The sequence below is a fragment of the Vicugna pacos genome, chromosome 33, assembly GCF_048564905.1.
Source record: "Vicugna pacos chromosome 33, VicPac4, whole genome shotgun sequence".
Lineage (NCBI taxonomy): Eukaryota > Metazoa > Chordata > Mammalia > Artiodactyla > Camelidae > Vicugna > Vicugna pacos.
Window position 1 is genome coordinate 8,442,143 of NC_133019.1, and position 22,621 is coordinate 8,464,763.

The 22,621-nt window shown below is 46.2% G+C and overlaps 1 long non-coding RNA gene across 1 annotated transcript in view; it reads left to right on the top strand.

Moving 5' to 3' along the window:
* The first annotated feature begins 347 nt into the window (after window positions 1-347).
* The window catches only part of LOC140691132 (uncharacterized), a 45,921-nt gene continuing 23,647 nt past the window's right edge, over window positions 348-22,621 (top strand). Inside the window, exons 1-2 of the long non-coding RNA XR_012066624.1 lie at window positions 348-432; window positions 722-878. This is a non-coding gene — a long non-coding RNA (uncharacterized lncRNA). The remainder of the gene's footprint in view (window positions 433-721; window positions 879-22,621) is intronic.

Below are 22,621 nucleotides of genomic sequence, written 5' to 3' on the forward strand. Positions count from 1 at the left end.
CCGGCGTTTGGGAGGCGGGTTTGAGGTTTGTTCTCCGCGGTTCCTCGCTTGGCTTCCTTGCAGACAAACGCTCTGTGCTGCAGCCCTCGGAGTCGGCGCTTTGGCGGGCCTGGCGCAGGTGCTCGTCCAGGACCGTGCACGACGCCGTGGAGCTCCGTGGGCCGGCGCCGCGCTCGGACCCGGGGAGGAGGCGGCGGGGAGCAGGAGCCCCCGGGAAGGCCTCCCGGAGGGGCAGCGTCTCCGCCGGCTCAGGGTGAAGCCTCGCTTCCTGATTTCGCTTTCTGCACCGCGCTCCGCGTCGTCGTGGGCTCTCTCACACTTCAGTGATACTGCAAGTCCTTCTAGAAGACTCGGTTGGCTAGCGGGCCGGAGACCTCGGGAATGCCCAGCTGGGGCAGAAGCTGAGTTCGGAGGCAGGCGGTGGGACAGCAGGTCCGCTCAGTGTTCCGGGCCAGCTGAGATCCCTGGGGACCAACCCCGAGGCAGAACCAGAAGCGTGGGGAGTTCTGGGGGGCGGATGGGAGGTGTTGTAGCCAGGTCTGGAGGCCAGATCTTCCCACAGCAGATCTGCTGTTTCCCTCACAATTTTAAAGGCTGGAATTTTGTTTTCGGCAAAAGATACAGTAGGAATGGGAATGGAGAGTCATTTCACCTGGCCCACATCCTTGGGACTGTGTGATGGAGGTCGTGGAGGGTCTTCACCAAATGCCTTGTTTCCCAGGGTTTCTCCAGGGTTCCTGAGGACCTGATGTTCCTTTCCTGTCCTGGGATTCCCTCACACCCACCCTTCTCACACGGAGGCAGTGATAGCCGACTCGGCTGGAAGCTGTGATATGAAGCCAAGGACTCTGAGCCAGGAGCCCTGCAACGCCACTCAGGTAAGACTCGGTTTCCTCATGTGCAGTGTTGCACACAATTCCAGGGTGGCTGTGAGGATGAGAACGTGTTAGTGAGAGTCTTATACCCTGTAAAATACTGTGCAAATAGCTCATATTCTTAGGGTTTAGAGAGTTTTTAGTCTTGGTTAGAGAACTGAGGCTTGATAGCTTCAAAATGTTCTAAGTGATGCCAAGCTTATGGGGACACATTGGCCTCCATCATTGGCCAAAGGAGGCTCAGGTGTTACCTTTAGTTAGGCTGGAAAACACCTTGGGAATGGACTAAAACACAGATGTCCAGCTGGTGTCCCGATTGTCACTCACTACGCCTTGGACAAGCACACGCTTTGTGTTTTAGGAGATTCATCTAGTGACTCTCCAACAGGATAGCTGCTTCTTACTTGCGTTCAGGACAGCAGAAGCCACAGGGATTATGTGGAAGGCAGCTTCTGGGAAGGGACGGAGAACCAGGCAGTGATTGGGTGTGGGTGGTCTAACGCTGAGGCTGTGTTAGTTATCGATGTGGCTGCGTAACGTCCATGGATGTTCTAGGAACGTTGCATTCCCAATTTCCCCTGGATTAGTTTTAGCAATCAAAGCACTTGGCCTTGACATGGTACTACAGTGTTGGTGTAATAATGGTCCCAGCTGTTGTTCCTTGTATGTGCAAATCACTTTCGAGTTATCCAACACTTAGATGTGCTTTACCCACACAACTAGGGCAGCACCAGGTGAGGTGGTCAAGACAGGTGTGTTTATACCCAATGAGTAAACCATGGCTAAGCGTTGGCCTGAGGAAAGTAGCTACCACGTGCCAGGCACCGCACCAGGTCCTTGGGATACACTACGTTATTTAGGCCTCAGTAACCCCATGAGGGAGGAATTTAATCACGGTCGACAGTTGAGAAACTAAAATTGCAGTGAGATTAAGGGAGCCAAGTAAAGTCACACAGCTGTCTCGAGCAAGTGGCAGATCAGTGGTTAGAATGGAGGTCCGTCTTCTGACTCGAAGTCCTGTTTTATTTCCACCTTCCTCCTTTAAAAAAAAACCCTCTGTTTTACCTTCAGTTGTTTCCAAATGGAAGCATATGTTTGGGCTGGTGCTTGAGTCTGAAATAAATAGCTCCTTTTAGGCTGCTGAGACAGCCAAATGCTTTCAATATGCTCCCAAGGTCAGTGATTGGGTCTGAATAGAAGCCAGATGTCCTGGATTCCAGAGCTATTTCCTTGTTGTGCGCTGTCCCTAAGCCCCAGCCCCCCATTAAATGGAGGAAGGGACGGTGGGTGGTGGGGAGCCCAGACTGATTTTTTTGCTTTTTGCATATTTCTTTTGGGAGGGAGGAGGGGAGGGAGCAGTTGAGGTTACAGACGGGCCAGAGCGGGCTGTGGGTTCGGGCTGGGATGTGGACTGGAAGAAAAATAGCCAGGAAGAATGTACAATCGCTTGTTCCAGGCCCCTTTGCCGCCCGACCTCTCCGTACTCCTTCATAGCTGACAGCCCAGCCCCGGCTCCCCGGGAGGGAGGAGGAAGTGCCCCGCCGTCCCGTCGGGCAGCTGATGACTAAAACAGAGCCATCAGAACACATGTCAGCTCGGCTTCCTCCCTGCACTTCGGCAGGTTTTTTTTTTTTTTTTCTGATTTCTTGTTTTATTACTGTTTGTCAGACTGGGGAGGCTTTGAAGTTCTTTCCAGATCTGACTTTTATCAGAGCATGTAGGAATTGGAGGGGTGGGGAATGGGGTGGAGACAGCCCATCAGAATATCCCATTCCACACTCAGCTACCTCACCTTCCCCCCACCCCTGTCTTTGTCTGAAAAGGTTTTCGGCATGGTGTTTCCATCCGTGGCCTGCCTCCCAGATGAGAGAGTGACATCTATTGTCGTAATATGGGGAGGGAATTATGATTACTTAATGATAGCATGTCACAGCTCGTCGCTTCTTTATTTTCCTTTTAAATACTTGCTGTCACAGCAACGCACAATTGGCCTTCAATCCTGGGGCTGGTGGGACCTCACGTGGTACAGGGGGTGCAAGGCTGATGGACGGAGGGAGCCGGGGAAGTTGGAGTGAGCATGCAGATGTTTCTGCTGCCTGGCTGGCCCCCCTGCTCCTCCCACCTTGGTCTGCGGTGGAGGAGACCTGCTCCTCTTAGGTGGGGCCTCGAAAGCCCCAGGGCCAACTTAAACATGTCAAAGGCACAGTTCGTCCTCCAGATTCAAATGATCTTTCCTTGTCTCGTTTGCTCTGGGAATCTGGAGGGCATTGTTCACGGGAACCGTGTGCAAAGGTGAGTGGGCCATGTCTCAGCTGGTTGGGGGCCGGCTTGTTCATTCTCTGCCGACTCTCGACTTAGCTGTCTGGTGATGACCACAAGTCGTTTCAGTCCTGTTGAATGTCTGATGTGATTCCCTTTTGTTCAAGCCACGAAATACAAAACGCTACATCTTCCCCACATCTGGCCCAGATCTACTGAAACCCACCTCCCAGCCGCCCCGTATCCTTTGCCCCAGCCATGTAGCTTTCTTTGTTTCCTAAAAAATTAACTTTAATCATTAGAACATTCCAAATGTAGGGAAAAGCCAGAAAACACAGACTCTTGGGTCTCCATCATATAAATACACGGATGAAGGTAAAAAGCATAATGTTGAGTGTCAAAAGAAAGTTGAAAAAACACGTAGAGTGAAATATCCTTTATAGAAACTTCAAGCACCCGAAGCCTGCTCTGTCTCCACTTGGCAGACTTCTCCTGTTCCTTGTGACTCAGTTCACATCCCACCCCCCTCAGTTCCCGGACCTGCTCAGTAGAGTTGTTGTCCCACCTTCTCAGTAGAGTTGTTGTCCCTCCACCATGACTTACAGCTGCTCATTTATCTGGGTCTCCATTGCACCACAGCACGTTCATACTCCTTGAATTATGGTTTCCGTTCCCGTATTGGGTTCCCTCACCGAACTGTGAGCTCCTCCAGGACTGGGCTGCCTTCTTTGTACACTCAGGACATAAACTCATGGTAAGAGACTCATCAGAAATTTAATGAAACTCGAATATCATTATACGACACAGAAGCACGATCTGACTATAGGTAAAGAACAATTTCAAGTTGAGTTTCCAGTCTTTAATAGCAGCAACTCTTCCTTTTATGATGTACAGAGTACTTAACACATTTATAAATTCAGTTTTATTGTGACTTGTTGAGGTATGTAGTGCAGGCATCATTCCCATTAAACGAACAAAGAAATTACGATTCAGAGAGGTTAAAGGACCTGTTTGTGGTCACACAGCTCGCAGGGGATGGGGCTGGCTCCTGGGCTTTAAAGGTCATGCTCTTTTATTGTGAGTTTGGAATTGGACTAATTCCACCAGGCAGTCTCCTTTCCTTCTTCCTTCATTCACATGTTCGTTTGTGTAACGAATACTAACTGTGCACCATCTGTATGCACTGTGTTAGTCTCTGGGGATAGAATAACAAGCAAAACCAGTCCAGGTTGTGGCACCTACAGAGATAGCAGTTGTTTGGAAAACTTGAAATCCTTCTAAACAATACACAGCATGCAGGCTGGTAAATGTTTGGTAACTCCTTGCAAGACTGTTATGCTAGAGTGGTGACGATAGGATGAAATGCTTCCTGGTGCTTTGACAGAGTTCTGAGCACTTGGAGATTTTTCTGAAGCTAATTGGGAGGTGGGGGATTTAATTCACTTTGTTTAGCTCTTAAGCGCTCTTCCCTCTGGTAGTGAATTGCTTAATGGTGGATGCTTTGATGGCTGGCAGGTACTTTCAGTAGAATCTGACTGCTGTTGCCCCCTCTTACAACCTGCACTGTTGTGTGGGCTGAAACCAATTAGACCTAAATTAATTAGCAAGAAAATGATGGGCCCGCTTGCTGAGCCGTTCACACCACCACGGGAAGAGAGAGGAACAGCGTTTGAAGGATGCTGTGCGTTTCTGCTAAACCCGAATGATCGAAGGACTTGCAAATATGGAAGTAAATTCCAGCCGTTTCTGGATTAGGTGGTCCACTGCTTTAACCCATGGAAGTCCCTCATTTGAAGGCAAGTTAGGGAACTGTAAAGAACTCCTTTTGGGCCCTAGGGCTTCTGACACACTTTGGGATGAGTTTTTGGAAGACAGCTGGAATCATTATGTAGTTAGACTTTCTAACGGCCAAAGGAGGAAACTGATGGCAGAAAAATACACAAGGAGCAATATCCCAAAGCACTATGTAAGCTACAGGTGACAAACTCAGTTCTCTCTGTTCTGTTTGTTTAGAGTCTTCTTTGCCAGTTCCTCTTTTACTGCCTGTTCCTTAAATTAGAGCATTCCTGGGGCTCCTGTATCGACTAATGGCTCCTCCAGGACCATCTCATCTTCTCCCTGATGGTAAATACCACCTCTGCATGGACTCCGTCCAAGGCTGGGCTGCTTTCCAGACGCTCTCCGGAGTTGCAGCTGCCCACAGTTCTAGTGTGTCTCCCACTAGCACCTCCAACAGCTGTTTCTGAGACCTAACCTCTTCCTTCTCCTGACGAGCGAGCCGTTCACCCAGGCTAGAAATCTGGGAGTCATTCCCCTCCCCCTCCCCCTCCCTCCTTCCCTGTTGAGCTCTGTTCACTTTACATCTTAGATGTAATTCTCACTTCCATCCCTGTATACTTGTTTCCAACCCTTGGTTAGACCAGGTTCTTGCTCCTCTGCCCCCAGGCTTATTCTTCTGGTCTCTTTGGATGGTTCCCAGACCTCCGTCATCCCTTCAGTGGCAGTTTTCCCTGGATTTTTGCTGTCAGGACCCTTCTCTTTGAACACTGAATTGAACGGGAGTGACTACCCCCATTGCGAGGTTTCAGCTACCATTTTTATGTGGATGGTTCCCAAATGTGTGTTTCCAACTGCAGACTCCCCTGAGCTCCAGACCCACGTACCCAGTGACAAGCCAGGCATCTCAGTGCGTCCATGAGCAAGTTCATTAGCCTCCTCTCCAAACCTGCTCTCCTACTGTGAGTAGCGTTCCCTATCCTTTCACTCACGCAAGTGAGAAATCTAATTGCCATTATTGGCTCCTTACTCTGCTTTGCTTCCTTTATACCCTTATCCTTGTTTCCAAGCACAGTTGATTTCCAGATGTTAAAACTCTGAAATCTGTCCACTTCACTTCATTCCCATCGCTACTGTTTAGTTGCAGGCACCACCACCTCTTTCCCAAATTACTACGAAAGTCTCTTCCATGATGACCTTGCGTATTGTTTCGTAATCCTGCAATCCATTTTCTGCATGGCTAGATCTTTTTTGGAGTGCTGAGTGGGTGATACTCCCAAACTTTAAAACGTTCATGGTTTTGCAAAACTCTGAGGATAAAGCCTAGCGACTTACTTTGTTTGGCTTTGCAAAACCCTTCAAGATCTGAACTTGGAATAATCTGGTTTCACCTTTTTCTGCTTCACTGTTGGAACTCCATGCCCTCGTATATGTATTACTTTTCCAAATGTGCAGTGTTCCCACTTGTCTGTGGTTGCAGACACTGTCAGCGACCATCTTTGAGACTTTGACTTAGATTGTACCTTCTGGTGCGTCAGGAAGCCTTGCAGTAGTTACCTGTAACACACACAGCTGGTTACTTGTCTGTCTTCCTCATTAGACGAGGAGCTCCTTGAGGGCAGGCTCTGTCATGTTCCTTGCTGTGCCACCAGGTGTACGTTTCTCCTCTCTCTATGGACAGAGAAGGCATGGTCCACTGATAGTTGATCATTTTGAATTTGAATGAGTCCTTCTCTTAGCCTCAGCCTTTTCTGACGTGCCCTCCATACTGCTCCAGGGTGATCTTTCTGAAATGCAAATGTGACCATGATTCTTTCCTGAAGCCTTTCAGCAGCTCCCCGTTGCTGCTGGGGGAAATACAGGCTATGCTCTTTGTCCTGGGCCCCTGCTGTTTTTGCTACACTGTCTGCAGTAACTCTCCTCTTAGTAGACTTGTATTAGTTTCTCCTCAATCTCAGACTCTCGGCCTGGAGAGAGCTTGACTCCATCCTAGCCTTCAGAGTAGGACGTGCAGTCCAGGCCCAAGACAAGGTAACGATCACTCTCTTATACACAGTGACTGGTTTGGAAATGGGCAGAGTAGTCAATTAGGGACAATGAGAGTTTTGCTAGAATTTTGGGTGAAGTGACACTTCTCAGGTCTTGCTATCACGTGAAGCTGAGGACCGAGGCCACAACAGTGGAAGTTAAAGCCCGTATTTAGGAAAACTTCAAGTCTTGATGATTTAATCCTTGAGCCCAGAAATATTAGAACACAGACTTACCCTGTGATTTTTAGCTTGTGTAAGCCAGTACAGTTCCTTGCCGATTTAAGCCAGATGGGTCAGATTGGTTATTTCATCTATTTGTCCATGAAACAAATATTCATTGAGTTCTTGTGTTGTTCTAAACACTGTTGTAGATGCTAGGGATACAGTGAACAAGGTAGACAAAGCCTGTTTTCAAGGGGGTATCATCAGAGACCTCACTGATGCCTTACAAACGAATGCCGTAACTTTTGTAATCTGTCTTAAATTCAGTCCTGCCCATGCTGGATCTGAAGTCCCACGTTCCTTATCACAGTGTTCCTCCATCTCTGAAATCGTAAACTTTAACATCCTACTATCTAACCACAGTCTTATTCTTCCCCATCGTGGCACCTCCGTCCGCCCCTCATCAAGACCTCTAATCTTTTGTCTCTGTTTTAGCTGCTTCATCACACACCCACCACCCTCCTGGCTCTAGTTTTCCTATCTGTTTAGGACGGCGCTTCCTTCCCTTGTCCAGGTGCCTCAGTGCCTTTGCCTTGTTAGTTTCTCCTGTCGCCGACCTCGCAAAGCCCCAGTCCTGTATCAACGTGATGATCCACTGTCCACGGATCCTGTATCTGCTTTTCAGAGCACGACTGGGGGAAAGCACGGAATCCTGAGGATCCGGGCCACTGAGTGTTAATGGTGCCCGACGTCCACTGGCTCCTCACTGTTGCCTGGAATCGTTCCATGTCTCTGGTCAGCAATTTTCCGCATTCCTTTTAGTTGCTGTTTCAGTTCTTCACTTTCCTGTACAAGACATCTACATGGTCATCTGGTTCATCTTACTTTATGATTTCATAAATGCGCGTTGAGAACTTGGTACACAGTAGGCACTACACTGAGTGTTAGTCACCGAATAAAGCAGACAGTGACTTCAGAGGTGGTGAGTGTTATAGAAGGGAAGGGGGTGACTGGATGCTGTGGTGACGTGTCACCTGGAGACACAAACTATTGGGAGGGAGGTTAGGGAAGACTTTCCTAAGGAAGTGACACTTAATGTCAAAGGAAACATTCAGCTCACGGGAGCAGCGTATGAGAAGTCCCTGAGGTGAGGAATTGGTCCAAAGTCCAGGGTGGCTGGAGTGCAGACCTCAAGCAGAATGTGGCAAAGCTGGAGAGGCCACTCCTTCCTTCATTCATTGATGGTGCTGTTCATTCAGATACCTCTTGAGAGCTCACAGTGAGCCCGGCGCCCTTTTCTGTGCCACGAATATGGGAGGTGTGGTGGATGCTGCCAAGGGCCTGTTCCTGTTCCCTTGAACCTGCTATTTCTGTACCTTCTGTTCTAACTTTGCTTCCCTTTGCTGGAAGTTGGTGTTTTTGCCCCAGGGCTTGCTTTGGCTGCTAGAGCAGTTGGGCCTACATCTAGGGTAGCCCTCCTGCCGCAGCCCCCAGCGTTCTTCCCATTGGTACCTACAGGGGTAGATGGGTATAGAAATCCCAGGCCCTTTGTCCTCTGGGTGGGAAGTCCCTGACTGTCCTCCACACTAAGCAAGGTTCCCGGCGGGATTACATAATAGTTCGAAAATTCCACTTTGTCACTGTTATGTTTAAACCTAGTCACAGGCTTCCATTAACTTCAGATAAAGTTCAAAGTCCTTAACATCATGGTCAAGATGCTGCAAGGTCTTGTCCTTGCCCCTGCTTTCCCAGTCTCACCTTCAGTGTTTCCCCCTCACACTCCTGTGTGCCTCTGTGTCTTTACATGTGCTGCTCCCTCCTACAATTTGATGCCTGGTTTATCCTGCAGGATCTGGCTCCAGCATCACCACTTTTAGTAAAGATGGCCATCCAAAACAGGAGGTCCATCCCCTCCGAACTCCCTCAGCTCCCTCCGCATGGGATTATCTATGTGTCTGTAGCGAAATGGCATGGTTTGCTCTTTGCTCATTTCTGTCACCAACCTCTGAGCTCCTTCAATGCAGGTAATTGGTTATTTATGTCTGTCAATGCCCAATACATGGAGATGTGCAGTCAACCTTTGTCAGATGAATTAATAGTGTGGCTTACTCCACGTGTAGGTCTGGGGTAACATATGACCTAGTCTTGCGTATTTTCCCTGAATCATTCTATGAAAAATTCTGTTTGACAGAGAAATGCGAATTGTTTATAAAGATCACTCACCCTGTTCCTTAAGCCACCTAGACCTTTGCTCTCTGTGACAGGGTGCTTCCAGAACACGGATCCCTTCACATGAACTAGCCTTTCCCCCGCACTTGCTGTAGTTGATCACAGAGGGAGCTGCAGTTTCGTCTCTGAAATGCTGGTACTTTTGTTCCCTTTATGGGCCGACAGTCTTAGACAACAGAAAGGAGAGGCTGGGTTATTCAGTAACTCTTGCTGTGTTCTCCCTGTCTCAAGCCAGTCTTTGGAGGTGACCCATGAAAAACGGACTGAAAAAAATAAAAAAAGGAGCAGATTTGATAGTTTCCTTTAAACTTCCTATTTATTTTAGATCTGTGTTGGCAAGGAAGGTCTCTCACGTACTGTTCAGTGTCATACAAACCATTGCCTCTCTGGGCAGTCAGCCCTTTATTGAAGCACTTTTGTTCAAAGTACAGTTATAAGCACTTTGTATCTATTATTTAATCTGTCAAATCACCCTATGAAGGATTAGCATGTGGGAGCATAATGTGATCATACCCAAGAGAGGGTGTGATAAATTTGGGAAGCTGCGTAGTGCTGTTGCTTTCAACACTGAGATTGGGGGGAGGCGGTGGAACGGAGAGCGATGGGTGAAGCTGCAGGTAGGCAGGGGCTGCGTCTTATGGTCCTGGTACACCATGTCCAGGAGTCTGGGCTTTATCCCAGAGAAGTAGTGGAATGTCATTGGTGATGACCTTATTAAATGTGTGCTTTATCAAGATAGCTCTGGCTGCAGAATGGATCACAGAAGGATCACAAAAATGGGGACGGAGATCAGTTAGGATAACCCAGTAATCTAAGTCAATCATAATAGTGGCCTGAGTAAGGGTGGTGGCCCATGGAACCCAGAGAGACTGAGGACGTAGGGATGCGGTATAGTGTAGTAAGCCAAACAGAGCTCAGCATGGATCTCTCTGCCGTGTATTAAAATGACCCTAGGCAATTAAGGCAGCTTTGTCAAGTCTGTAGAATGGAGCTAACAGTAGCCAACTCAAGAGTTCTTCAAATTATGAGATAATGCATGTTGTGGTGGCCAGAATGCTGGTCCCCAAAAGATACCCGTCATAATGCCCCAAACTTGTGAAGGTGTTTACCCTCTGTTTGCCGATGTGATGAGGGTTAAGGACTCTGAGGTGAGGAGGTTTTCCAGGATCATCTGAGTGACCTTAGTCTAATTGCATAAATCCTTCAAAGTGGAGAACCTTTTCTGTGGTCAGAAAGAGATGTAACAATGGAGATGAGTCAGGGAGATGTCATGTTGGTGGCTTTGAAGATGGAGGAAGGGGCCGCGGGCCAAGGAATGTGAGTGGCGTCTAGAAGCTGGTAAAGGCAAAGAAATGAATTCTCCCCTAGAGTTTCCAGGAAGGGACACAGCCCTGCCAACACTGATTTTACTCTTGTGGGACTTGAGTTGAACTTCTAACCCACAGAGCTGTAAGATAGTGCTCTAAGATAGTAGGTGCTATGCTAACCCTTCAGTTCTGTAGGAATGTGTTACAGCAGCAATTGGAAACTCACGCAGGTATAGGGGCTCAGCCCAGTGCTGTGGACAGCAGGCGTTGTTGCCCACGGGGACTCAGTTGGACCTGGTAACTGACTCGATGTCAGGTGGGGAGGAATGATGGATCAAGAAGAGTGCTTGGGAGTTCATACAGTTGCCATGGTTTAATTTGCAGAAAGCTGAATTTTAGAAATCTGAGAGAGTCAAGGGGCCATATTCACAAGGAGGTCTGGTGTAGCCTCTGGACCTTAGGTCTGGGCTAGATTCACATCTTTGAGTTATCGCAGAGGGAGTGAGCTTGCTTCACTTCATCACACGCAGTAGGTAGTTGGGGAAAGGTGATCCCTTCACTGGCCCCCAGTTTGCTCAGACCGACTTTCAGTGTCTTACACTTGGGATGGCCTGAGTCCACAGGGGACAGGCCTGTATCTTGGTCAACAATTTTTGGTTGAAATCAGCCTTAAAGGTGGCCCTTGACTGTGGGGGATTGTGAAATTGGATGCTTCTCTACATTCTTGAAGCAAACAAAATCCAACTATGAGGGGTTATTTCGTATGAGAAAAGCCGTGTCAGGCCATGGATTTTGGTGCTGCTCACTGTAGGTGGCTGATGCCAGGTGGTTGCTCCGCCTGATTCTGAAGGTATTGACTGTGAATCTCAGTTACCAGCAACGTCAGACCCGAGGTAGAGTCGTTTCCCCCCGCTTCTTTCTGTTACTCGCTAGAGCCCTGCGGGCTGGGCCTGTGGACCTGAGGCTGTGTAACTCCCCTCAGTGATTCTCTGTCATCAGGATTTCCTAGCTTATGGTGTTTAACCCCAGCAACAATGGAATCACGTGGGGACACAGTCCTACCTCCATGCTGACATTATTTCAAGCTCAGAAAAGCCCCTTTACTGTCAGGCCCATGCACAAGCACCAGTCTGTGTGTTCCACACACAGAATCATGGCCACAGGCACTCCAGGTGCGCCCAGGCCTCTCCAGTTCCCGAGTCCTGCAGCAGAACGACTTGTTGGATAAGGATATCCGCTTAGGCTTTGGGGGTTCGGGGCGATCCTCAGTTCATCACAAGAAGACACATCATGTCATCATCATAACTGCGACCATTTTCCGGAGATCTGCTGTTTGCTCCATCCTGTGTTACGTGCTTTACATCTGTGATTTCTCACTCTCACCACAGTTTAGTGAGAAGGATATTGTTATAATTATCCTTATGTACTAGGTGAAGAGATTGAATCTCAGGCAATTTGAGTAAATTGCCCAAGCAGATAAAATGGCACGGTCCGAATTTAAAAGCCTTTTCGTCTGTCTCCAGAATCAACATTCTAACGTCGATGTCAGCCGTGTTTGTGAAAGGAAGAAGCACAAAGCTGGGAAGGCAGAGCCCCTTCTGGTGCTCCAGCCTAAGCCGTGGCGTCGGTGGGAACTTCTTAACCGATTTCCCCCGTGCCAGTGCTGCTTGTTCATTCTTGACTTCAAACCAGTATTTGTTGTTGAGTGCTGACTCTTCCAGCCACGGTGATAGTTAAGGAAGATGTGTCTGTTACCTTCACGGAGCTCTTTTTCTCACGGGACACATAGGTAACTGAGCAGACGGGTGCTGTGTGCTGTGTTAACGTCCTGACAGAAGGAGGCAGCTTGCTGTGGGGACTTGGATGGACAGCCATATCGTTGTCTTCATGTTGTCTGCCCTTCCCTGGAGGGGCCCTGTTCTAGATTGATCGTAGTCCTTTGTCTGTGTGCAAGGGGTCTCTGGGGCACACAGATACAAAGATGCATAGATACAGTCTCCAGGTTGACACTGTTCCCCATCTCAGCCACCATTATTTCCCTGCCCTGTCTGTCAAGGGACAGCTGTCTTCCCCCATTTGCGATAAAATGACCAGGAGGGACACATAACAAACCTATCACAGTCAGTGTTTTTTGCCTGGAGGCTGAGGATCAGGCCTACCACTCTGCCATCTCCCAGATGCTCAGGACACATATATGAACCAAGAGTGGAGCCCCGTTGACCCTGCAGGGTCAGGCCCTCCAGAGCATCAGAACTGGACTTGTAGGGCAGCGTTAGCAGACCCTCCACCTTGCCCTCAGGGCCCCACCCTTTTAAAAGCAGCCACAATCCAGCAAGATGCTATTCACTAGAATAAAGTTGGATTCTCCACGTTTTCACCTGAATTCCCATTCTCTGAAACCTTGCCACTGGCTCCTGACCACAGCCACGTTGCTGGCCCTTGTGTTGTAAAGTCTTCTCCTTCAGTGTCCTGTGTCTCCCTGTCGGTTTACACCGACTTTGCCGTTGCTTCTCAGACTGGATTTGACTGACACCCACAGTGTCTCTGAGTATCGGTAACAGGCAAAAACCTGATTTTGATCTCCTTTTGCTTGTCCTGTAGGCTATGGCTGGCCCTTGAGTCAGTCCATCATACCTAAACACTGCTTTCCTTCTCCTCGTTGCCATAGCAAATATTTTGAACACTTGGGCCTGTCTTCGGATCCCAGACTGCATCTTAGGCCCATATCTCTCTGCTGTCCGACACAGAGCCCCCGGCCCAGCCGATCAGGACTGTTCCTTGCCCCCAACTCATTCCTGCCGCCGTGTAGGTTACTTTCTGCCCCAAATAAGCTTCATCCATTTTCAGATTCTTTCATCTGCTTGGCGAACTCCTACTCATGCTTCAAGACCGAGTCAAAGCCTCTCACTCTTGGGCGGGGTCTCCTTATGCCAAGTGTGTGACTTGCACACAGCACCTTACTACACTGAGTGGAAATTGCTTCCTGATATATTTACTACGGATTTGTAAATGCTCTGAGGTCAGAAACCTTGCCACTTTTCATCTGTGTATTCCCAACACCCAGGCACAATGACTGGCGTTATAATAGATGTCCTGTTGTTGTATCTTGACTAGATAAGCAGATTAGTATTAGCTCTAGTTGCTGTACGCTTTGAAAACATTCCACAGTGGCTAAAAGATCATACTGAAGGTGTCACCAAGATGGCAATTTCTGATACGAAACCCTTGGAAAGAAAAAGGACTTTACCAGGCAGAGAAGTGAAGGAGATCGTTTAAAGTAGAAGGAAACAACACAGGACGTTGAGGAATGTGGGAGAAGTTTGGTGTGTGTTAAAGCACGGGGAGGTGGGAGGAAATGACAGGTAGTCACATCCGGATCCTAAAGAGCCCTGCTGTCTGCTGTACTAAGGAGTCCAGACCTCACCCTGTAGTCAGTGGAGGGGCCGTTGGCCATTGAAGGTTTGTAGGTGACAGAGTGACATGATTAGATTCAATTGGTCCATAACTCTGGAGTTGTTTCTTTCATATATTTCTCTTTGATGTATATATATTTAAAGATGCTGTGCATGGGTTTTCTGGAAAGTGGTCCCAAGAAGAAGCCGTCATCCTATATGCTAGCCTCCTGGAAGGGGTAGGGTTGTGCTGAGAGAGCCGGCTGCAGGCGTTTGGTCCTCCACGGTCAGCTAGAGGCACGCCTGCCGCCAGAGGTCACTGTTGCACCGTAGTTGTGCGTGCACACCAAGCTGGCGTCTGCAAAGGGTGAATCCGACACCCCCTGGGCAGCTTGGAGATTCCCTAGTGCGGACATCTTTCCACCCCCCCCCCCCCCCGCCGAGGACTGGCCTGGTGACCTGAAAAGTGTGGCTGAGGAAGAGCTGTGTCCAAGGCAGGAGGGAGAGAGGCCAGGTAGCCTGGGGCAGGGAGGGCTCCTGCAGTCAGCAAATGTGGGGAATTGCATGCGGTCTGGATTTCATTACCCTGCGTCTGGCTTGGGAGAGGCTCGATGCCCCTTTGGGTCAAGGCGACTTTTCTCCTGCTGCTTTCTGGTTTGAGTCTGGTTGAGGTTAGTTAGGGAAGGTTATTATTGTCCTGTGGGTCTGTAGATGTCAGTGGACACAGAATGAGCTGGCATCTCAGACTCCATTCTAGGGGAGGTCTGGAGATTGGAGGAGGCCCTGTCTTGTCCTGTTGGGCTGTGACAGCAGAGCTGTTGGGTACAGGAGGGAAATGGACCCCGAGACCCCATCCTTACACACGCCTGCCCACTGGCGGACTGTACCCAGGGCCGGGCAGCTGAAGCACTGAATAGAAGGACAGATGTTTCTAGTGAGAAACTCTGTGCCAGGCCTTTTGTATCTATTTCTTCACTGATTTCTCATAATAAATGTGTGCAGTGGTCTTACTTTGCCCATTTGTTATTTGAAGAGTGAGGTTTAGAGCCAACGTTCAAACCTGTGTCTCTTGAAATACAAAGCACACAGATGAGAAAATGACTCCTTGTGGGCACCTTCTGAGAATTGAGCCAGGCTTGAAAACTTGGAGTCGTACCGGGGAACAGTTGCTGGCTGTAGCGTTTGATAATAACTCACTTCAACGTTGGTTGAGAGTAACTTCTGGGAAGGGTCGAGTAACTTTATAATGTCATCATTTGTTTATAACTTTACATAGAGGCACTTCTCCACACGTGAACTAATCTGATTTTTACAGTAGATATCTTAATCCCATTTTTGTGGCTGAAGGATCTGAGACTCTAAGGATTTGATTTGCTGAAGAAACTATAGTTAGTAATCGGGGTGGGATCTCAAACTCAGGTCTTTTTATTCCAAATGCAGCACTCTTTCCATGGCACTGGAATTCCACTCCTAAATAAGTCTTGGATGAAGGAAAGATGTTACACCATTGTCTAGTTAGCCACAGAAGTCACTGACTTCTGTTGTTACGCAGCACAACATTCTATTTTTAGAGAGAAAATTTCAACTCAGAAAGGTTAAGCTCTCAGGGTGAAAAATGTTGTCTTCCTAAGTTCGGATTCCCAAGACTCCTGGTCTTGATGGGATATACTTACACTAAAACATTATTCACTGTTAATCTGAAATTCAAATTTAACTGGACATCCTGTGTTTTCTCTGGCAACCCTATCGTCAGTCCAAGGAGAGAAAGCTACACTTGTTCTTTTGGACATCTTTTAATTTTGGAAATAAAAGCATTTTGAAAACAGCACCCTGAGTCCCTTTAAGAAAAAAAAAAAGTTGAAAGACTTTCCATGGCTTTATCTTGGCGTGGCCAACCACAGCCTCGCCTCCCTGAGCAGAGCTTGCCCCACGACATCGCCTGATGGGTTCACTTTAAAGGACATCTCTAAGAAAAAAAACAATTGCAAAGCAGTTTGAAAATACAAAAGGCTTCAGGACAATTATGAAAGAAACTCGCCTGGTTAATCATACCAACTACTCAAGGGAAACCAAATCATGGAAAGAAATCCCCAAGGAGCATTGAGTAGACTACCCTTCCCGTGTACACCTTTAATCAAGATTCAGAAGGAAGACATCTAGTTCCCTTTGGAAACTATTATGTAATAAAGTCAACCCTGCTTTGTGCTCCCAGACTAATTACTGGATTTCTTCTCCTTACTCAATTTATTTCTCAGGATTTAGACATTTTTCATTGATAATTATTTTACTAGAACAAACAACAATACATAATAATGATGATTTGACCTGACCAGGTATGAGAATGATGGTTTTAGAATTAGCATTTAAATATTAAGGGAATGTCATGCTCCTTAAATATATTTATATTTAACTATAAAGAGAATTTCCTGATCTATTGTGGGTATCCGTGTAGGTCCAAGACTCGTTCTAATACAGCTCTGTGTCTGTATGGTGACTCTCTGTCGTTTTGGGAAGAAAAAATTGCTGGTTCTTAAAGTTGCGTAGTGATCAAGTAGACAGTCATGCATGTATGTTTCACCTAACACCATGTAAGTGCTGGCAATTTGAACTTTTTTGTTTACAAGTCTGAGAGCTGTCTGCTGCCTTTTACCGCCTTTTCCATTCATTCATAGTTTGCTGCCCTCTCATCACACATTATTTCCACAGATACTTATTGAGTGTCAACTGTGAGGCACACACGGTAGGAGCTGGGTAGACAGATGCAAGCTCTGCCCTGTCCTCAACAGGCTCACAGGCTAGAGGAGGAAGGGCCTGTAAACACTGAGGTTGAGGAGACTAAATGTGAAAGCATAGGAGAGGGCAATTAATTCTGCCGCGGACGTAGGAAACCTCAGTTCAAGCTAGACGACAGTATTTACAAGGCAGAGGCTTGTGACAGGACCTAACATATTTAGTGAATGACAAGCCGTTTATGATGGAGTGGAGGAAGATGATTGAGGTGGATGGTTGGGATCCATGTCAAGAAGGTCTTTGTATATGAAAGCAAGGGATTTGGTTTTAAACCAAGTCATTGGAAATCTTTAGTGGGAAGGCAACATGAGCAGACTGGTTTTAGAGGAAAGGAAAGACCTGTGAGAGAGGCATCTAGGATACATGGGAGTGGAAGATGAGCAGAGGGGCCAGTGAGGATACTACTGTGTTTGAAGGGGTGACCTGGGACTGGTCAAAAGCTTGCACTCGCGGGATGGAAAGGAGACTAGACTCCCTCTGGTTGTATTCCATTTGTATTCTTTTGATCCTTCTCATCAGCAAGTCCCGCAAAACTCAAAGAAAGAGTTGAGTAAGATGATGCAAGAGTGTTCCAATGAGAGGAGTTTCCAGTCAGAGGCCAAGAGTTGGGGAGGGTCCATAGCGAGCTCACAAGGAATGGCAGTTATGAGAATATTTCTGGAAATGTTAGTCCAAGCCCAACTTTTCAACTTTTTATTAATGGTTCAAAGATAGAAACCTTAATTAAATTTGTAGATGCTAGGGGATTGAAAGAAGAAGTTAATACACTGGATGGAAAAATCAAATTCCAAATGGATATCTGAAATATTCAGAGATCAGCTAAATCTAGTGAGACGAAATTTAATAGGGATACATGCAAAGTTCTGCAGTTGGATCCAAAAAAAAGCGGTGCATTATTATAGAATGGGGGAAATCTGAATGTGCAGGTGTGAGGTGTTTTAGGTGGTAAGACACTGGTTGGTATGATGTCCCTCCTTTCAAAATAAATGGCTTCTTATTGAAATTGGATTCTTGCTCATTCAACTGTCCAAGTCAGATACCACACGTTTTGTATGTTTTCTTCGGCATGGAAACCCAGTTCTTGGGTTCCTTCCATGTGGTGGCTCAGCAATTCTCTAAGCTTTGGCCTCACTGTCACTTGGATCTAGCCTGGAGAAGAGGGAAGAAAGATGGGGAGGGCACCTCTTTCGTAAAAACCTTGGGCCAAAGATATTACATGCCATTTCCCGTCACGTTTCATTGCGGAAGGAGACTAGGAAATAGAGCTGTTGGATGGGCAACTGCTTTCTAGCGACAACTCTATATTACGAAAGTAGGAGGACCCATGTTGCTGAATTGAATTCAGGCCCCTTAGGCGTCCAGGATGGAGATGATAGTCTCAGTTTCGGCCAGTCCCCAGTCTGTGGATTAGTATCAGTTGAGAACGTTCCATTTTAGGAGGAAAAATTGGCAAAGTAAAATATGTTTGGAAGCAATTGCATAGAAGATACAATGGAAAGATCTATGACTGTTCATCCTAAAACAGGAGAGGCCCAAGAGGAACTCAATGCCTATCTCCAGCTATTGGAAATCGTCTTACGTGTTCCTGTTCCCCAGGGTTCTGTGTGATGCTTTTCCTTTCTCCGCCTCTGCTCTGTACCAGGATGATCTTACGTACTCCAAAGCTCATTGTTCACTTCTATGCTGGGTTTATTGCTCCAAGCTCAGTCCTGCCTCTGAGCTGCTGACTTGTATCCAGTTACTAACCATTCACCTTAACTGGTCTTGGAGCATTACATCAAACAAATCCAGCCTCAACTCATTGGTACTTAGTGTACCAACAATTGACAGTGACAATAGTCACCTAATTACTCAAGTTAGAAGCCAGAGTCATCTATGAACTGCCACCTCTCCTTTATAATCTGCATCAAGTTATCCAGACCTGTCAATTTTATTTCATAAATATTTAAGTCTATACATACTAGTACAGGTTGATTTCAGGTTTTCATCTTTTTTTTTTCCACCTGGGTAACTGAAATAACTTCTTCATTGGTCTTGCCTCTTCTACCTTTGTTTCTCTGCACTGCAACTGGAGTGATCTAACCGAAAGGTACATCTGATTTTATTCTTTCTTTCAAATCCCTTCAGAGGTTTTAGGTGTGATGTACAAGTCTCTTTATCCGATTCTTGCCTATGTCTCTACCCCCACTGCCTACCACTCCCTGTCCTGCCATTCTCCTCTAGCTCCCTGAATACACCATATTGTTTCTCATTTCTGGACCTTTCCTTAAACTTTTTTTTTCTTTAGGGAATTATTTCTTTGGCTAATTCCTATTTGTCCTTAAAAATCCAGTTAAGACTTCCTCTAACTCCTGCAATCAGAATTAAGGACCTCGTTCTGTACATCTGAGCACTCTGAACTAGTTCACATTCGTCTCCCTACTCCAGTGTAAGTGTCCCTAAAGCAAGGACCATGCCTCATTCATTCATTCATTCATTCATTCATTTACTATCTAGTACCCAGCACAAGGCCTGGCACACCTTCAGTAAATGTCTGTTGACTTGTCACGTGGAAGAGAGAAGAGATTTGGTCTCTATCTCAAAAGGCAAAACCACAGAACTCCAGGATAGCAGCTTTTGGCTTTCATTAGATGGAATTGCATGAAACTGATGGATGACTCAGAAGGTAGCAGGTTTCTGCTTATTCATCATATTCCAAGTAGAGGCTGGAAGAGCTGTTTAACAAGGTAGAATCATAGGGATCTAAGCAGCCGATGGAGGGCTGAATTTGACACCCTGTAACATCTCAATGAATGCTAACAGTGCATACTTTTGATTTACATTTGATAGTTTTATGAAACAAATGTATTTTAATCATCTGAAGTATGTACTGGGGTGCATTGTCAATGGTTTTGGAAAACGTTTTAAAGAGGAAACAGACCTAAATATCTGTAGGTAGAAAACCTAGTCTAAATAAAACAGTATATAGTCCAGTGAGCTTTGGAAAAGTAGAAATATTTTTGAATGATTTCTGATGACTCTTTTCTGATGGCCATGCATATTATAATAGCCGGGCCAAATGAGGTGGTTAAGACTGGTTGAGATGCTTTAATGAGCAGTTATCTTTCTGTTATGTTACCTTCTGCATTCTAAATATCCGTGTATTTAGTTTCTCATAAAGGATTTAACAGTGAAAATGACTAATTGTTGGAGATTTCATGAACACTCCTTTGAGGGCTCTGAACTACTGCATTGATTCTTGCACCTATTTAAACTAATTGGACCCTTAATACAGTGACCCCAAGTTGCAAATCCTTTGGTCTGGCGTCTCTGGGAGCAATGTTTAGAAAGGAGACAGCATTAGGCAAATAAATTAAAAGCTTTCTTTTCACAGAAAGAGATCCCTTCTTCCTTTAATCTCTTGGGGCAAACTTTGCCTTCAGAAGCTGAAACTCAAAGAGGAACACCCGCTTTTGACTATCTAGCCTTTAAGCTCACCAGAAGATTTTATTCTCATAACGCACAGGCGGCTTGTTTTTCGATCAGTCTTTAAGAAAAGTTATCCCATTTGTCTCACAGTAGGATGGGCATGAACTTTTATACATTCCTTGCATGGAAAACAGTATTTGGTTTTTTTTTTATAATGGATGTAAGCTCTTTGAAGGAAGACATATTTCCTATTATTAAAGAAAGATTTGGGTGTAGTGGAAAGAGCATTGGATTTGGAACCAAGTACCTGCATCTCAGCTGCAGCCCTGGCTGCTGTTCGGGGGCTCTGCCCACACCCACAAAGTGAAGTCATGGGGTGAAACAGCCTCTGAGCTCCCTCGCACTCTAATGTTCTGTGTTCTGAGAGTCCAGATGGTGCCGCCCTAGTGCCCTCTACGGTGCTTGCTAATTGGATTTGACCAACCTAAATGAAGAAAATGACCTAAAGCTGGTATCTTAAGTTCAAATCCAGGATCCTCAACTACACTATGCATAAGGAACACTCCTAAGAAACAGTGATGCCATTTACCTTGGATTCCCTTTCGTGGCCACTGCCCCCTTCCCTCCCCCCAGACAAGGACTGCTGATTCATGATTATTAAATGTAAGTGTGGGATTCTTTGTAACAATTATTCTTCCACAATTTCCCCACGTTCATCAGTACCTTCCTACTCCAGTTTATCCTACAGACTACCCAAAATTTAATTTTCTTATAAATGTACTTTCATTCACCCGCTCAGAAATGCATATGAGCTCGTCATTGGCGATGGAATAAAATCCACATTCCTGTATATACAGTTCAAGGCTCCATACTATGGCCTCAGTGTTTCTTTCCAAGCTTACCCCTGAACATAATCTGTGCACAGAACCTCTGATCCAAGCAGATTGAAGGCTTCGTTTGCTGCAGGATGGGGAGGTGACGCGCTTTCCTGTCTCATGCTAATCTTCATGTTAGTTTCACTGCTCAGGCGTCCCCATTCTGATTCTTTTCTGCAGTAGAAATTCTTCCCTTTTTTTTTTCCCACAATCCACTTAAATCCATTCCTCCACCCTCCCCTGATTGCCCACAGCCCACCATGACAGCTTTCAGTTACTGTGTAGATACTGTGACTGATTCACCATCACTGTTGAGCTCCAGATGTGTTTTGGACAATTACACATTTGGCACTTAGCAGGAACTGCCTACCAGTGCTCCCAGGGTATGTTTTTCTTGTTTTCCCACCTAGATTAAAATCTTGTGAGCAGGGATAGAGTGTTACCCATATTTGGACCCTCACTGCTTACTGGTCTGTATTCTTACATTCTCTCGTTCAAGCCGCCAGTAAGGTATTGATGCGATTTAATAGCTATTTATATTTGTCTTCATAGGTAAGCTCTGAGTTTCTTGACTTAAAAAAAAAAACCTGTCTTTTTTTCCCTAGTGGCCAGTCCCAGGGCCTGGCACATGGTAGACACTCAGTAAATGTTTGTTGAAAGAATGAATGGAGTCCTATTCGACTTTGCCAGAAAGAGCTGACTCTGTGAGAAGTTGATGAATTGAATTGCTTTATGATCAGTCTAAAACATAGAAGGTGATTGCTTCTGAAAATGGGATGCATCTTTTCTTTTGTTTCTTGGCATTTTTCCTGTTAGAAATGGAACTTGAGCAAATTAAATAGGACTCAATCTTGAATCCACAAATGACACCAAGCCTGAAATGATGCTGAGGTTGGAAGTGATTTAGTTCACTTGAATTTTATTTGGGGGATAATATTTTCCTTCTGGGAAGAGAAATGCTAATGAAAAAAATCACCTCCCGACTACAACTCAGAAGTAATAGGAATCTGGCCAGAAATACGATCTTACGAAAACTCTCCAAGAAAAGCATCTTATACTCATGTCTCTGCCTTCAGATTGACATTCTGATGTTTGCCTTTCTCTGGTTTCCAGAGATCAGGGTGGAGAGAGGCGCCAGGATAACAAGCCAAATAGGTCTATTATGGGATGTCATGCTCACTGGGCATGAGTGCTGTCTCCTTGGACATTTATAGCGTTTATTACTCAGCCCAACTTTAATAACACATGGACAAGCCTGGGGCAATTTGTAAAGGATCTGAGAGTTTTTTTGTTATGAATGTCTGTATTATAGAATTAGTGAGTCTCAGGATTGGACTGGATTGGAAAGATGATCTCATCAAAGGGGCCCCGGCTCTGCTGGAGAAGAGCTGCTTTCAATATCCCTGACATTCTAAGTGGTCATGGGTGTTGGGGGACTATTTATAAGAATAAGCTGGCAGATGGTGACTGTTAAGTTGTAAGTTAGAAGGGCAGAAGTGGTGAATCCTGACTCTACCT